The sequence below is a fragment of the Phyllostomus hastatus genome, unplaced genomic scaffold (genome assembly GCF_019186645.2).
Source record: "Phyllostomus hastatus isolate PE091 unplaced genomic scaffold, TTU_PhHast_1.1 phas_contig_196, whole genome shotgun sequence".
NCBI lineage: Eukaryota > Metazoa > Chordata > Mammalia > Chiroptera > Phyllostomidae > Phyllostomus > Phyllostomus hastatus.
The window spans coordinates 3,926,271-3,938,306 of NW_025333709.1; the positions used below are offsets into that span (position 1 = coordinate 3,926,271).

The 12,036-nt window shown below is 54.7% G+C and overlaps 1 protein-coding gene across 1 annotated transcript in view; it reads right to left on the reverse strand.

The window, feature by feature from the left end:
• SLC2A9 (solute carrier family 2 member 9) overlaps positions 1 to 12,036 on the reverse strand; it is a 72,257-nt gene that overhangs the window by 51,515 nt on the left and 8,706 nt on the right. Inside the window, exon 3 of the mRNA XM_045834121.1 lies at positions 2,927 to 3,021. The gene's annotated coding sequence lies outside the window, so the exon portion shown is untranslated. The remainder of the gene's footprint in view (positions 1 to 2,926; positions 3,022 to 12,036) is intronic.

Genomic DNA, 12,036 nt, shown 5'->3' on the forward strand with positions numbered 1-12,036 from the left:
GAGGAAGCCAGCGTGAGGGTGTCTGCGGCCACCCCCTGCCCCATCCAGGGGCTGCCTTCCCATTTGACCTTCTCTGAGTGGCTGCCACTGCATAACTCCAGGGAGGACCATTCACCCAGATGACACTGTAAACAGCCCCCTGGAGTTACACCTGCCGGTGGCCCTGCAGGGATCTGAGCTCCGGTTCCTTGTCATCCAGTGGAAGATAGTCATCATCCCCCCCGTGTTAGGCGAGGGTAACTGAGCTAGCAGGCCCTGTGGGAGGACCCTCGGGGTCCGATTACTGGTACCTGTCACTCAGGTGCTAGGTAGAGACACCCAGAAAGTAACGGGTGTGGCGATGGCAGAAAAGGAAGGGTTCTGTCTAAAAAGTGAGCTCGACGTGTTTGTGTGGCGTCTACGTGCAAATGTCACGGGGGCAGCCGGAAGCGAGAGCGGTGCTGGGGCTGGGCCTGGGCCAGAGCGGGGTGGGGGCCGGGTCAGGCCCCCTGGGAGAGTGTGGGGAGAGAGGGGTCCTACAGGACTCCCACCCGGGAAGAGCAGGTGCGGGGGGCGGGGGAATTGGCAGAGGAGACTGAGTCGGAGAAAACAGGGAGCTCGAGGTGTTAGAAACGGCAAGACAAAAATACCCGCAATGTATAAAGAACTCCTAGAACTGACCCTCTGATGAGGGGTGTGCCCTTGGCCAGGACGGGGCCAGGCTGGTGCTTTCTGCCCAGAAAACATGTTCCCACAAGGGAACGGGCCGGGCACCAGGAGGACGTGTGGGTGGTGGGTGGTGCTTCCTCTGGGGTCACGGTCACCTCGGAGCTCCTGTTCCCAGGCCAACAAGGAGAGGGCGCGGGTGGCTGAGTCAACAAGGACCCACTGCCCAGGGGAGCTGCGTGCGGCCAAGGTCTGAGCCTGTGCACCTCACCCTGCAGAGACCAGCTCAGAGCTGCGGACGGCCTCGTCATCCCTGAGAGGTCGGGTCACACGTGGGAAGCTGCCTGCCCATGTGGCGCAAAGCCGGGGGCAGAGAGCTGGCACCCCAGGCAGCATGGAGCCAGGGGTTCAAGTCCCAGCTCCACTGCTCACTCGCTGTGTGACTTGGGGAAAGTTCCTTCACCTCTCTGGACCTCCGCTTCTTTAGGTCAAGTGGGGAATACGACCAGGGTCTGCCTCATAGGGCTATTAAATGTGAGGATTAAATATATTAACGCTAAGCGATCACACACTATTGTCATCATCAGCAGACTCCCAGCCGGGGGCCTCTGCGAAGCACAGATTGGGCGCTTCTTGTTTGCAAGGGCCGCATGCAGCGGACGCTGTCTTAGGGCCGGTTAAGAAGAAAGCGGGGGAAACCATTTTGTGATTGACTAGAGAACCCCACACTGCCTCAGAATTATTCTCTAAGGTTCGAATAGAATAATAAATAACACAACGTAACGTAACATCACATAACATAACATATAACATAACCTTAAATACAGGCTCCATAAACAAGGCTCTAAAAATGCTGGCTTCCCGTCTTTTTGGTCCACAGCAACACTACGAACACTGCTGCTCTTCAAACCTAACACCGTGCGCACGCTGCCGGTGTGGCCAGGCCAGGCCTAACAGGCAAAAACGCTGCGGTGCTCACTGGGGACTGCCCACGTCCCGAGCCCCTGGGTGCCCACCTACTCAATCTGGGCTTCTGCTCCCGACACTTTGATTGGCCGCCGCCTAGGCCGTCGCTGGGGTTAAATACTAAGGGAACAACCTCTGCTTCTTCTCTTGCCGCTTCTCCCGATCATACACCCCTCACGGGCACCCTGTGTCCGACACCACAGCCGCCGGGTTAGAATGGAGCAAGTCCCAAGTGGCTTTACCCGCCCAACTGGCCCCAGAGCTCGGGCCCGACGACTTGAAGCCAGACCCTGGCTCACGAGCCCGTGCCGGGTGGAAGGACGAAGGCGAAGCATGGGCTCTGCTCACACCAGCGCGGCACGGCACAGAGGGCGGCGGGCAGCAAGGGAAGGGCCTCATTCTGCCAACGCCCGTGCGCCAGGGGAGGCCGCCTCCCCGCCGGCCTGGAGCTCTGCCCCGGGCGAAGCCCCGTGGTTCCACAGCCACCGGCTGCCAGCTCGGAGCGGGAAACGCCACCAACTCCCTGGTCCCCGAGTTCCCTGCCTGAGGAGTGCTTGAATGTGACGTTATTCTTAATAATTTTTAGGATGAAGTCTCTGCTGACTTTGACCTGGAGCTACAGATAAGCCTAAATCAAGATATTGGAAAGGAATGTGAAGAACAGAGCAGGAGAGACAGAGAGAGAGAGGCGGAGAGAGAGAAGGAGGGAAGGAAGGAGGGAAGGAAGGAAGGAAGGAGGAAGGGAAGGAAGGGAGAGAGAGGGAGAGCAAGAGAGAGAAAGAGAGAGAGAGAGGGAGAAGGAAGGAAGAGAGAGAAAGAAAAGAAGAAAGAAAGAAAGAAAGAAAGAAGGGAGGGAGGGAGGGAGGGAGGGAGGGAGGGAGGGAAAGAAAGGAAGGAAGGAAGGAAGGAAGGAAGGAAGGAAGGAGGGGGGAGAAAGAAAGAAAGAAAGAAAGAAAGAAAGAAAGAAAGAAAGAAAGAAAGAAAGAAAGAAAAAGAAAGGAGGGAGGGAGAAAGAGAGAAAGAAAGAAAGAAAACGAGACGGAAAGGAGGGAGACAGAGAGGAACAAGGTTACCCGGCCTGGCCGCCAGCCTGTGGGAGAACAGCTGTCATCGCTCACGATCAATGTCGTCCTCAAGCTAACGTCTGTGAGACACCACACGACGCACTTTCTGTGCGTTTTCCCACTCCCTCTTCACCAGGTTGATTTTAAATTCCCTCAGTTCTCAAATCCCTGGTTCCTGCTGTTCTGGAGGAGTTGCCAGCAGTTTTCGACACCATCCCCGCAGGCGACCCGAGTCTGTGAGCGTGGCTTACCTGTTTCTGGGAGCTTCCTTCGCCTGTCCCCAACAAAGGAAGAGACAAAACGTGCTTTGCAGGGAGATCAGCTTCCAACAAAATCAGATATAAACCTGGGAAATTATAAAACACCCTTAGTGCTTACGTGGCCTCCGGGACAGCTGTTCCTATAAACATTCTACGATGCCTATCTTGACAAGCAATAAATGATTAACAAACATGCCCAGGTTCGGGTCAGCAAATTCTGGACCAGGAGTCGAAGGCAGAGGCATCCCAGCAAAGCCCCTGCTGACCGAGAAGTTGACCTTCCTGGGTATCGGACCCCTTCTCGCTAACGTGAGGTTGTGCCCGCCTGGGGCCAACCTGCCCGGGCCGTGGTGAGGGTCCGGCGAAACGACATGCAAGCTCATGAAGCAGGACACAGATGCACGCAGGCTGATTGAGCCCTCGGCCCACAGGACCGGGATGAGGGGCTGATTCTTGCTACTCCGTCGATGCGGGAGTAAAATCAGCCCGTGGAGAAGCACACCAAGTTGTGTTTCATCACTCCGGTCGAAAGTGGTGCACATGGGCTTATCCTACTGTCCCTTCAGGACCCCGGGAGAAACAGGGGGCTGGAGTGGCAGAGATGTAAGGGACCCGAGTGTGCCTGTGCGGCCGGGGCAAGTCCAAGTTCAGCCAAGGGCACCAGGAGAGAGGGGAAGGCGTGGGCAGTGAAGGAAGGCTCTGGGGCGGAGCTGAGGAAGGCGGGTGGCAGGGAGTCCCCCGCTCTGGGAGGAGGATGCTGCGCCTGGCTCCTGCACATCCTCAGGCCCTGGAAGACGGGCCGTGTTCGGGAACACGGGCAAGTCCATCGGGCGCCCTGAGCGTCGACTGAGAGCAACCTTCCCAGCGCTAACCCCATTTCCCCTGAACCTCGGTGTCGGACCAGCGGGTGCCAGGTACGGGTCTCCCCGAGATGTCTTTATCAACCGCCCTCTGACGTTGGACAAGTGGCACAGTAGAAGGATGACATTTCTGTGCCGGGGGGAGTTTGGTTGTGTTTGGGAAATGCAAACACCAAGTTGGAGGTCACCTCTGAGCAGTGGCGTTGCTGTCCAGGCTTTTCACAATGCCTGCAATCGCCCAGCTGGTGCCCCGCCCCCTGTCCCCAGCTCTCCAAGTCTTATCAGAGAGTTGTGGACGGCCTGGCCTCTTGGACTGCATCTTAAACCCACCTCATCTCCTAGCTTCTGCATATCTGCCTAGCCCTGAACGTAGACACCATAAGCATTAGAAAGAGAAATTCTGCTTGCTGCTTAAGTTTTACAAACACAAAACGAAACAAAACAAAATAAAACAAAACAAAAAACCCCAGCTCCTTACTCCAACCTGCCTCCCCTGAGGAGAAGAGGAGGCACGCACCCAAACACCTAGTGTTTGTGGAAGATGGGTAGGGACACCATGACCAAAACCGCAGCCACTGGAGTCCGCTGGCTGAGAACAAAGGTCGCCTCCTCGACCTTCGCTGGCTCCTGGAGGTCTCTCGTTGCCAGTCACTTCCTGACCTCGGCCCCCCCCTTTGCCCCCCTTCCCTCGCATTGAGAACACCTGAATTCTGTACTTTCTTTTTGGAATTTTTAGAAATAGGTTTATTGATTTAGAGAGAGAGTAAGGAAGTGGGGGGAGAGAGAGAAAGGAACACTGGTGTGAGAGAGAAACATCAATTGGCTGCCTCCCATACGAGCCCCAACCAGGGATTGAACCCACAACCTTTTGGTGTGCAGGATGATGGGATGATGCTCCAACCAGCTGAGCCCCCTGGCCAGGGTACTTCTTTCTCTCTTTCTTTCTTTCTTTCTTTCTTTCTTTCTTTCTTTCTTTCTTTCTTTCTTTCTTTCTTTCTTTCTTTCTTTCTCTCTCTCTCTCTCTCTCTCTCTTTCTCTCTCTCTCTCTCTCTCTCTCTCTCCTTTCCTCTCTCTTTCTTTCTTTTCTTTCCTTTCCTTTCTCTGTCTTTCCTCTCTTCCTTTCTTCCCGGGGAAGGGAGGGAGAAAAAAAGGGGACGGAGAAAGAGCGGGAGAGAAGCACTGCTGTGTGAGAGGACCATCAACCAGCTGCCTCTCCGGGACCATGCCCACAACCCAGGCGCATGCCCTGACTGAGCATCGAACCAGTGACCTTCCTCTCTGCAGGATGGTGCTCCACCCACTGAGCCACCCTGGCCAAGGCTGTGCTTTCCTAAGGCGGCTCTGTAGGAGGCTAATCCACTGTCTTCTCGGCTTGCTGGCATTCCGAATAAAGAGCTTTCCTTGTCCCAACACCTTGTCCCCTGGCGTACTGGCCATTGTGCGGTGCATAGTACACACTTGAACTTAGTTACATTTCTAGGTGCAATGAATCACTCTGTGATACCAGGTTTATCCAACCATTGGCTTAGCAGCATGTGGACAGACAGCACAAGATGATGGTGCAGAGTCTGGGATTCGACGTCAGACCTCCCTCCCCAGCCACGTCACGCCAGACGGGTCCACTCTGCAGGGCGAGGTAAGGGCGTAAGCGTCCCAGGCCAGGTTGCGCAGGTCAAACGAGACGCTGCCCTTGAAATTGCCTGCCGCGTAGCAAACAATAGTAAGTATTCACCATTACTGTTATTACTAGGAAATCTCTTTTTGGATCATTATTTTTATTCCTGTATCTTCATTCTTTTTCAAGTATTTTTGGAGCACCTAGCAGGTGGCCAGCACCGTGCTAGATACTGAGAAGGGTAAACTTGTTGCTTCAGTCGGGCAATTCCGAAGCTAGTGAGAAGGATGAGCCACTCTAAGGGAACTGTGTTCAATGAGCACCTACTATGTGCTGGGCACTGACTTACTCCCATAAGTCAGCTGTTGGAGCTTTGTTCTCTCCATTCTATGGCTGAGCAGACCGGGGTTCTAGGAGTCACCCCACTTGCCCAGAGCACCACAGCTTGTGAATGAGAATTCGGGTTTAAAGGGAGACCCCCACAAGGCCTGTCCCAACCCCCCATCCACTGCTGCTCTGTGGGAGTGCCCGTCACCGGGGGACACGCCGGGCAGACTGAGCCTCAGGGCCTCGGCGCCAAAGGCACCTTCCCTTCCGGCTTGGGCTGCCCAGCACCCCGACTTCCCGCTGTGGAGGGCCTCCCCACTGTGGGCCTGGTGGTCTCATCCCTCCCGCCTTCCCAAGGGTCTCTCCTGGCCACTGGCCCATGGCTCTTCAGCACCGTCAGTTTCTCCCTCTTCTCTCCGGGCTACATACACAGATGTCTGAATAGCACCAATTAAAAAAAAAAAACAAAAAACACTACTAAAGCAAGGATGTGGAGAAACTAGAGCCCTCGTACGCTGTTAGCGGGCATGCAAACCGGTTTAGCCGCTATGGAAAAGAGTTCGGTGGTCTCTCCAGAATTGCCATGTGACCCAGCAGTTCCAATCCGAGGGGGGTACCCAGGAGACCTGAAATCAAAAACTTGTGCTCGAACCCTGGCTGGCGTAGCTCAGTGGACTGAGCGCGGGCTGCGAACCAGAGTGTCGCAGGTTCAATTCCCAGTCAGGGTACATGCCTGGGTTGCAGGCCATGGCCCCCAGCAACCGCACATTGATGTTTCTCTCTCTCTCTCTCTCCCTCCCTTCCCTCTCTAAAAATAAATAAATAAAATCTTAAAAAAAACAAACAACAACTTGTGCTCAAAAGCTCATGGAGGTGCTCTTCGCAAGAGCCAAACGGTGGGAACGCTCCAGGTGCCCCTGAGCGAGGGAAAGGTTAAACGCCTGTGGCTTGTCCACGCAACGGAACATTATTCAGCCACACGAAGAAATGACGTTCTGACGCATGTTACAACATGGGGGGACCTTGACGGCATCGTGCTAAGTGAAAAAAAGCCAGACACCAAACAAAGGTCAAGCGCTTTATATAATTCCATTTAAATGAAATGTTCCGAGTAGGCCAAACTACAGAGGCAGGAAGCAGGCGAGTGGCTGCCAGGGGCTGGCGGGAGGGTGCATGTGGGAGCAGCTACTTAACAGGTGAGGGGGTTGCTTTGGGGGGGATGACAGCGTTCCGGAACTAGACAGAGGCGGCGGCTGCGCAGCCCTGGGAATGTGCTGCAGGCCACTGAGTGGTTCCCCGTAAAACGGCTGATCTGCTGGTTGGTGAATTTTACCTTAATTTAATAACAACAGCACTCAGGGTGACCCCGTGGCCTCCTGTGAGCACCCTTCCCCATGCTCTCGGCTGCAGGACACCCTCCCCGAGGGAACCGGCTGTCGGCACGCCCCACCTCCCACTCTCCCCTCGGCTCCTGCCCAGGGGTCGGCCCCCCACACCGCTCAGGCCGCTCTCTCTAGGGCGTCAGTGATCCAAAGCCGGGCGTCAGTGCCCGCTGACCTCCCGGCAGCTTCAGTGAGGTGACCACTCCCCTTCCTTCTGGGTCCTTCTAGAAATACCCTTTGCAGCCAGCAGACTGGCCTGCTTTCCCCTCCGCCTCCCTGACCACTCCTTAGCCCACCGTGCCGCTCCCTGGAACCTCCAAGGTGGCGCGTCCGGGACTCGGCCCACCGCCCTCCTCTCTGGGCTACCACTCTCCTCCCACGAGGGACCTCGCCCAGACTCGTGGCCTTGACACCGACGCCGCGCTGCGGACTCCCAGATCTGTCACCCCTGCTCAGACCCTCCCCTGAGACCCAGGCCCCTGCACTGCCCATCCAGTCCTCGCCCTCGCCTGGCTGAGAAGCGTCGCAAACACAGCGGGTCCCACCCAAATGGAACTTCCGACATTGCGTACCAGCTTCCCCCCACCACCCGGTCTCTCAGCCCAGACATCCAAGACCCCTCCCTTCCTCTGGACCCCCTCCTAGTGCCTGGCCATGCCACCGAAACCCCCCTTGAGTCTGCTCTCCATTGCATCTGGGCCAACGACGACATCACCTGTCCCCTGGAGACTGCCCGCCACCGCCTCCTGACAGACAGCAGTCCCCGCTCATCGCCCCTGGCCCTGGTGGTTCCATCCAGTGGCAGCTAGAGTGAGTTCCTAGGGCAAAGCCACATGACCCACCCTGCTTATTGCCCCCAGGGGCTTTCCTGGAGTCGGGCCCCAGCCTGCCGTTCCCTCCTCCCCGCTCATTCCCGTGACAAGCCTTTGGCATCCCCGACCTGGATTCCAATTCTGGCTGTGCTGCCCACCCCCTGGGTGACGTAAGCGGGTCATGAAGGTCCTGGGTCACAAGGTGGGTGGCCCTACCGATGCTGCGCCCAGAGTCTGACACGGGGAGGCAGGGGCCGTCGGGGAAGCACAGGGAGGCAGGCAGAGGCAGGTCAGGGACCTGCTAAGCAGGCTGTTCTCTGGCTGCTTACCTCCCAGGTTTCCTGTGCATTTGCAGAACCTGGGGGTGTAGTTTCCCCACTGATTCAACCGGGAGCCTCCACCCTCCCCCGCCACTCAACTTGTTCTCCGCCCGGGGCCCTCGGGGCGCGTCTGAGGCGGCTATAACCAGGAGTCCAGCTGGCCCGTTTACCTGGCTCCTGCAAGGTGCGCCGTTCTGATCTCTCCACGCCCACGCCCCTTATCTGGAAGGTCAACCAGAAAGCCCGTGGGGCTGGGCCGTTCCGTCCTGGGTCGGGCCTGATGTGGGCCTGACGACTCGGGCGGAGGAACCAGTCCTTCGCGGTGAGAAGAACCGGTGAACTCACACACAGCCCCGGAGACCCCCTGGGAGTGTCAGTCATTCAGAGAGCGGGGGCGGTGAGTGAGTGTCTGTCTGGTCACGGGGACCTCCAGAGAGGGTTGGTGCCACTCCCCCCGGGGCTGTTTCCCCTTTCATTTTACAAAAGTCAACGCGTAACTACGGCACTCGTAAAAACGAAGCCCGGAAAACAAGCAGCCCTCTTTTGTGGCTGAAAACATTTTCAAGAGAAAAATGACAGAAGTGCTTTCTACAATGTTTAGATGTTAGGATGGAGAACTACTTCTTTTTTTTTTTTCTTTAAGATTTTATTTATTTATTTTTAGAGAGAGAAGGGAGGGAGAAAGAGAGAGAGAGAGAGAGAGAAACATCAATGTGCGGTTGCTGGGGGTCATGGCCTGCAACCCTGGCATGTGCCCTGACTGGGAATCGAACCTGTGACACTTTGGTTTGCAGCCTGAGCTCAATCCACTGAGCTACGGCAGCCAGGGCTTGGAGAGCTACTTCTAAAAGTGTGCAAAGGTGAAAGAGACTGCCGATCTCAGGGTTGGCTGGTCCCCTGTAGTGTCTCCTTGAAGTCCCCCTGGGGCCACGGCCTCCACTGCACACACCCTGCATGGCTGGTTCACGGTCAGCCCTGGGCCTCGGACAAGTCAGCATCTGGAAGTCCATTCAAAATTTCAACCTGTTTCTGAGAAAGTGGCGTGGGACGGTCTCAGACGCAGCCCTTCCTCCTCCTCCTCCTCGCTCATCAGTCTGGGCAAAGCAGGAAGGGTATGGCGGCACCCGCCGCCACCCGGCTTCCGTCCCTGGCTCTGCCCCCACCCAGCGGTGCGACCTTAGCCACGCGGCCGACCTCTCTCAGCTCAGCTTCCTTAGCTGCGTCGCAAGCGTGACACCACGTCCCTGTGTGAGGACTCATGATCGCGTGTGGACACAATACTCTGCTGGGCAGCAGAGACTTGTGAATGGGACCTGTTTTTAACATCGGTTTAAGTCAATCATTCATGAAATTCAGCAGGTCCCACATAAATATTTACACTTAGCTGCTCATTCAGGTCCTCCCGGTCTCTCGTGCGGCTTGACCTGGGTGCGCACGTGGGAGCAGCAGGAGCCTCCGGCCATCCCGAGAGGGTCCCCATGACCTTGTGATTCCCGGGGAGACTCAGCACGTGGTTTAGACGCCTCACCGAGCCCCCGCCGGTTCTCTCCCTTCTCCCTGGCCTCCTTCCAGATTCCTCGGTGGGGCTCCTGCCCCCTCTCCTCTCTGAACTTGCTGCACAGGGTCTCTGACCCCAGATCCATCTGGGTGCTGACGACTCCCCCACGTCGTTAGACCCCCTCCCCCACCCCCGCAAACCTGCTCCTCTGTGGGCTTTCTCTGGCAGGCAGCTGGCAGCCTTGTTTCACCTCCTCCCCACACCCCGCCCGGACCCTGGGGCCCACCCAGAATCCGACCACTTTCCATCAGAAGCGGCTCTTGTGCCTGAGTCCGAGCTGCCACATGGCCTCTTGCCTCCTCTCCCTGCCTCTGCCCTGCCCCTCACAGACATTGCCACCGCCGCCGCCGCCGCCACCACCACCTACATCTACACGGTCATGACATCAGAAATTAGAACAACAACAACAACAACAACAACAACAAATGTGAACAGATTCTTGCCACGTCCTCTTTCAACCATGTTGTCTGACAAGGTCCGAACGTGGAAAGAGGGAATTCAAGGAATCCATCTTCCTGGAAGAGAGCGTGGCATACAAAGGAGGGGGGGGGGCGGTCATTTTCCTGGGGATTGCTCCTAATAATTTCCTGGCTAATATTGATCATGGTCTGACTTTGTACCCTGATTCCCATAAGAACAGGCCATGAGGAGAAAAAGTCTCGAAGTGAGTCAACAATTAACTTTGAGGGAAATTCTGAAGGGACAACTAGTTCTCCCTAGACTATTGAATCATACTCAAATTGTTTTAAACAAGGTATTTATAAACCTGAGTAAGAAATTATCTCTGATTGTTCCCATAAAAGAATTCATGAATAAGTTACAACAGGCTGAATTACTGGCAGATTTTCCCACGCCTGTTCCTTACCCACAGATACAAAGGGTCTTTCAAGAAAACAAGAAAAAACTATATAGACCCCTACCCACAGCCCAGGGATACCCCTGGGTAGCATATTGGATTGATGGCAAATTATGGTATCTCCCAAGAGGAGCTAATAGTCTCCAGAGGGCTCCAGATCCCCCATTGCCTTATACAGGAGCATATAATGAGGATGGCATTAGAATGGTCAATAAGGATGGAGTCCAAGTGCCTTATAATAGTCTAAATTTCATGGAAAGGCTAGCTCAAAGCAGACCTCCCTGGTGTTTATTAATTAAGGAACTAAAAAGTTTTACTGTGGCTAGATTTCCTCTTTATCTCTCCTTACATGTTTGTTTTGGTGATCAAAAGGTGGTGGGATTGTTAGACACCTGTATTTCAGGTTTATTGATTTGCATAATTCCAATGAAGTTGTACAAAATAATTTCTTGGCCAGAGAACAAAATCCCCTCTAATGAAATAGCCCCTGAATGTCTAAAAGTTGTTGGAGTAACAGCCCCTCCTTTACCTTGAATAGGAATATACATCAAGTAGAATTAGGCAAAGAAATAAGAGAAGCTGGTTAGCTGTTACAAACTAAGCACGTAAAAACAGTTACCAGGGAGTCAGAGTCCATGGTGCATAGAGCAACATTTTAGACAGAAAAGATAGATAGCTGAGTTAGACATCACAAAGGCCTTATAATAAATTTCCTATTACCTTTACTCAATCTAGCGTATCCTTTTGCCCTATGGCAAATTCTGAGAACTTTAATAAACAATAAGACATTCAAACTCTGTACGTACAGCTATTTCTAATTGTCTGATTTATGGCTCTCCTGGTCAAAACAATCTTTGTTTAATATAACTGAATCTATGGAAACTTTCTTACTTTTCCTGGTTACCTTTGTATTGATTTTTTTCTGCTTCACCTAACCGCAAATGTTAATCACTACCAAAAATGAAAATATAAAAACCTGCTTGTGCTCGCAATAAACGGAACAGAGCATCACTGTCCTCTGAGATGTGTTGTCATCTGTCTCCCGTCGCCAACGCCTCACCTACCTTTCAGGAACCCCTGGACCCCGCTGCGGCCGGGCCGCGGCAGATTCTGTAGGTCCCTTTGGACTGTGTGATCAGCACAGTCCTGACTGAGACTGTCACCTGTACTGGCTGTTACCCTCAGGGTCCAGGTGACAGGACCTTCCTCCCAGCCAGATGGATGACGTCTCTGCGATCCCCTTGACCTTGGAGCCGCTGCTATCAGCCCCACCTTCCCAGCGGAGGTTGTGCGCAGAGAGTTCAGGCTTACGCTCTGCCTGGGTGAGGCAGCAAAAACTCCTGCCCTGCTGGGGGGGGGGGGGTGAAGGTC